The sequence below is a fragment of the Arachis ipaensis genome, chromosome B05 (assembly GCF_000816755.2).
Source record: "Arachis ipaensis cultivar K30076 chromosome B05, Araip1.1, whole genome shotgun sequence".
Classification (NCBI taxonomy): Eukaryota; Viridiplantae; Streptophyta; class Magnoliopsida; order Fabales; family Fabaceae; genus Arachis; species Arachis ipaensis.
In genome coordinates this window covers 27567458-27573185 of record NC_029789.2, presented here as the reverse complement: position 1 = coordinate 27573185, position 5728 = coordinate 27567458, and the positions used below count along the sequence as shown (strand labels likewise).

General features: G+C 34.0%; 1 long non-coding RNA gene across 1 annotated transcript in view; it reads right to left on the bottom strand.

Moving 5' to 3' along the window:
• The window catches only part of LOC107641818, a 12768-nt gene continuing 7371 nt past the window's right edge, over positions 332-5728 (bottom strand). Inside the window, exon 3 of the long non-coding RNA XR_001620446.2 lies at positions 332-402. This is a non-coding gene — a long non-coding RNA (uncharacterized LOC107641818). The remainder of the gene's footprint in view (positions 403-5728) is intronic.

Genomic DNA, 5728 nt, shown 5'->3' with positions numbered 1-5728 from the left:
AATGCCAATCTTTCACTACAAGAAAAACACCCATTCAGGTACACTTGAAAAGTGTAGCCAAAAGTGAAAAAAAAATGATGCCTTAGGCTACGGCTATGCTTTTTGGGCTATGGCTACGCTTTTTGGGGTGATTCATATTCGGCCATTGCCTATTCTCAAAGGCTACGCTTTTCTGCACTAAGGACTATGCTTTTGGCATTTGGGAATAGGCTACGCTTTTCAAGTGATGCTGTCCAGGACCAAAGGCTACGCTTTTCAGCTTTCATTTTTCCAGAATAGGCTACGCTTTTCAACGCTACTGCATCACTTGTAAAGCGTAGCCACATTTATAGCACTCTATCTTAGCCAATAAACCACAATAATAGTCAGCTTAATCTTCATTGCTTAATCTTCATTGTTACCCTACATAATTATATAGAAAAGTAGTTAAAAAAATATTTATAATGACATTCGTAATTATAAAAATTAAATGGAACACGTAGACATAGTAAACCAAGAAAGCATATACTAAAAAAAATAATATGGTCACGGCAGAAGTGGTAAATTCAAGGAATTATGTATTATCTTGTTTCATTCAAACCATGAAAATCTACAGGTGTTTCTTTCTTTCATTTTCTTTAACACAATCCTGATATGTCCCTATAGCATTTTTCATGCACTAATTAACCAGACTTTCACACTTAAATTAGATATAGGGACAAATTCATATGTACCAAGTGCACAAAATAAAAAATACAACAACCAGAATTACACAAACAAATTTTAGCCATAGCAATACAACTTCAGTGTTAATAAAGCCAACAAACATTTCCAGCCATAGTAATTAATGTAAATGCAAGTAAAAAACTATAGAACAAGGAATAGATAAGGACATACCACATCTAAGTTCGAAAAATGTGTTGATCCACGAATAACTGTAAAAATTACACATAAAAAAATTATAATTGCCATATGCAACCATTTAACCACGAATTTAGCACAATCATCATTTAGCAAGAATTAAATTGATATAATCGAATAGATTTGGGACCCAGCAGCAGCTACAGCAATTAAATCATTCAACAGATAATGGCAAAATAACAAAATTTGAAGTATATAAATATGGCTATTAATTAGAATTTCGTTTATCATATTGAATTTGTGAATAAAGGAAAACAGATGAAAAAGGGCATTGGGCTATATGAAGAAAGTGATAACCACAATAATGGAAAATAAAAGGTTATTCAACAATCAACAGTGTAACATCCATTTAAGCCTACACCTCAAAGAATAACAGGGAATAAGAAACATACTGTCAAGCTAACAGACTCTGTATTCTCAAACTCTACCAACCGCTTAGTCAAAGTTGCTTCACATATATGGACGATTCTTAGCTATGTTCAAAATAGCAAATCAAACAAAAAATTACATCAGTAGAAAATTAGTAAAGCTCAAGTAAGAATCACTGAAATTTAGAACTATCATAGAAAATGAGGAAGAAAATTCCATAGGCAAGTGTATAACTAGTCTAAGCATAAGAATCTAGCCATTTGTTTTTGCTAAACTAAAGTGATCAATGTTATCAAAAATAAAAATGCTTAAGTGATAAGGAAAATCCAAGGAACAAAATTATGAATCTGAATCATAGCACCACTGGTTTGTATACATGAAGCCATCCAGCATTCAAGTTTTTTTTTTTGGAAAAATAAATAAAAATAAAAAGCACATTAATCACTTAACAAAAAGGAAGAAAAATGCTAGTTCCAAAGAAATTAAGAAAAAGTCAACCAATCCAAAGTAACTCATTGAAACAAAAAAGTTTAATGCAAATGAAAGAAGTACTCTAATAGGAACCATTAGCCAACAACATTCCACAACTTCATTGTGGATGAAACATTATAAAATTTAATAAAACACACATACAGAGAGAAGAGAAAGAAGGTACAACTAAACAGCAACTAAAACATCAAAGCTTAAAAAATAATTTTAACTAAGATAAATAAGTGATCAAATAAATAAGCAACTTCAAAAGTCAAGCATAAAGTCGTTTAGCCACCCTACACATTATAAATGCCCAAAAAAAAAACTCCGCACTACTACAGTACAAGATCTTGAATAAAAGCAGAAATATTATTGGAGGAAAGAGAGAGAATCAGAAAAGTACAAGAACAGTGTGACCTGACTTCTGAGGAAAAGAAATCCTCTTCAAATAAAGAGTAGAGGAAATTGGGAAGAAAGAACAACCAAGAAAGCCTCAAGGAAAATAAAATGAAAACAAAATTGAAAGACCCTTTCCGTGACATAAAATTAAAAATCAATCACAAGGTAGAAAATGAAAACTTACAATGTCTGACTTAGAGCAAGTTTATTGAGACAGGTGTGCCTACTCAAATACACACAAGAAGGGAAACTTCAAATTATGCATGCAACCACAATAATGGAGCTGAGAAATGACAAGTTACCTGGCTCACTGAGCAAACGCTGCCTTTCCTGTTGAGATCAAAGAGCCAGAGAGAGAGAGAGTGATCAAAACAATCTAAAACTCATGGCAGCCACCAAATTTTGCTCTTGAAAAGGAAACACAATTTCGGACGAAGAAAATTATTAATCCTCAACATGCATTTGGTTTCAGTCTCAATGAATAAGCTAATGAAAAAACCAACCATGAACAAAAGGAGAAATGATACATATTGATATTCTTAGATATTGTAGTATAAAAAAACCTAAAAACAATCGAATTTCAATAAACTAAGTTGGCAAAGTATTCGCCTTGGTGGTGCTAAGACGCCTCAATTATGAGGTTAACTTGTAAATTACTGAAACACCCTCAATTCAAACTTTATCAATTTACAATTTGATGGCTGGTCAGTTTTACTTATAATTTGTTAACATTTTCATTAAACCAATTTGAGACAAAGCTAGCTAGTTCTTAATTTAATCATTTCATCATTCTTCTTTGAAATATAGCTCTCAATATCTCTCTCTGGGGAGTGCAATCCCTTCTCTTTGTTTGACATTCCTTAATAGAATATTGAACCAACCCAAATTCTTTCTCTATTCCTGTTCAGTAGAGACAATGGGCTCCTTAAAAACTAGCTCAGTCTTGTTTCATACACCTAAAATTGAGACTTTTAACTTCTTAACTGAAGATTGCAAGTAAGTTTCTAGTGATCTCTTGTCATTATCAATACTACCTTGGCTTCCTTCTCAACTTTTGAAATACCCTTCTGAACAGAGCTATCATAGCTCACATAAGATCCAGGGAAAAAAGATGGGGAGGGGGGGAGTTTTCCCACAAAGAAATCAGTTCTATAACACAGTAATGCCTTTAGACATGGAGATCAAGTAAAAGGAACAAACTTTAAAATGAAACAGAAAAACACACAAAAAAGATAAAAATGAAAAACTTATAAGAGAATGTAAGATACGTCAAAAGCCAAGTTTTCTAGAAGAAACAGAAGCTGAAAACAGAGAAACGGAAGCCAACTTATTCATTGAGAAAATTATTAATGCTGCATTTGGATTCAGTCTCACAAACAAAAATACAGAGAAAATAGACAAGCTGTATATTAAATCACAGTTCACAAACCCTAAAATACCACACATCTTCCTCAACAACAGCATGCATGTTATCAAATTACGGTTCACAAACCCATATTTCACAGATTAAAATCCCCAAATTAAAACCCCTAAAATTGGAACCCTAAGCCTCTGAAATTTCAGAACCAAATAGAAATCACTACATACCTATTCAATGATGTGAGCACAGAGAAGACGATGATGAGAAGCACGGAAATGACGATGGTGAGAGCGGCAGCAGCGATGATGGTGAGGGCGGCGTAGTGACGATCAGTGCAAGATGGCGAAGAGGAGCGACAGTCAGTGGTGCAGCAATGTGGAGAGTGGTGAGTGTGGATGAGTGGTGAGTGGGGGGCGACGATGGTCACTGGCAAGATTGAGAGGGTTTCTTCTTGTGGTGAGAGGGTCAATGGCGAGAGTGAGAGGGTCAATGGCGAGAGCGACAATGAGAGGGTCAATGGTGAGAGTGAAGAGATTGAGTGGGGGGCGACGATTGATGGTGAGCTTTGGAGGCAGAGTGAAGAGGGTCAATGGATGCTGCGTGAGCTTTCGAGGGTTTACGAAAGGGGATGAAGGTGCGTGCTTTGGAGGTGATCAGTGAGATTTGGAGGGAATGACAAAAATTTTACGAAGTGTGACTTTGCTTTTAGGGAAAAGAGGAAAAAATTCCCTAAGTGTCAAATTTTTTGCTCTAGACACATTAGGCATCACTTTTAAAAACGCACCCAAAACTTAATAAATAGGCTACTCTCAAAAAGTGTCCCCTTTGATACAAAAACTGAACCTATAGATGTCAACCTACGGCAACGCTTTATAAGTGATTTCTAAAATACCTAAGGCTACACTTTTTAAATGATGCCACAATTGTGTATCCTTTCTCATATAAAAAGGCAGCACGGAGAAAAGCATAGCCTATTCATAGAATAGGCTACGCTTTTCAAATGTAACTTAAAAAAAGTGTGGCTGAATAGGTATTTTTCTTGTAGTGTTTTATGATACCTATGTCCCTTTTGCATTGACATGAACTTATATTGTCTTTCATTAACTACTATCTCTTCCCCATTGTTGCAATTTTTATACTATTGATATGCCATTTGCTTCTATTACTTTCTCACTTGCATGTTGTAGCTACCATGTAATTGAGACTCTCATTATTTGGCATTAACCCAACCATATTTTATTTGTTTTCTATCTTTATTTCTGGGTTAATTTCTTCTCTTTCCTCTTCTTTCAGGATGACCACCAAGAAGGGAAAGGAAAAGCTTATCAATGGGACGACAAACAAGTCCATCTGCACAATCTTTGGAGAAAAGCATCAGTTGTAGCAACCCGTCCACTTACCCTTCTTTGCATGCACCGAGGACGGTGCAATTTTTAAGTGTGGAGAGGTCGATACCGATTTCCGTGGGTTAGTTATTTTTCTCAACACCAATGTTTTATTTTCTTTCTTAGTTCATTGTTGCATTTGCATGTTTGATTGCATGTTTGTTTAATTTTGTGCATTTAGCTACTACTTGGTTGAAGTAATATTTTCTTTTTCAAGAAATTTTTATAATATTTCACTAATTTAAATTGAAAACTTTTGTGTTAAACTTGTTTGAAGATTATAATTTGGAACATGAATTATAGCTAAGAACACACAACCTGTGAGATTTTGAGCTTAATTATATGGTTACAGTATTTAACCATGAAATTCTTGTGTGTTTTTTTCTCTACAATTGTAATCTATATTTTGTTCCATTCTATATGTCCATTGTTTAGTGTATTTACATGCATACGTATGATTGAGGCCATCAATTATTATTAGCTCACTTATCCCAAATAGCCTACCCTTTCAATTTCCATTATTTGCCACTTTGAGCCTTTTAATCCCCTTTTGTTCTATATTTTACCCCATCACTAGCCTTAAGCGAAAAAATAATTAATTACACTAAGTGAATCTTTAGTTAGCTTAAGATAGAGATTGTGTATTAATTAAGTGTGGAGAATTGTGGGAACTTGGGTTGATGAAATTGTGTTGTGTTTCTACTTTATTTAAATATTGGAAATTTGGGTACCTACTCATGTGAGACCAGAAAAACCATGTGCATTGATAAATTAAGTTTGCTTTCATGTTCATCAAAAAAAAAAATAAAAAAAAAATAAAAAAAATGATAAATAAATAAGAAAT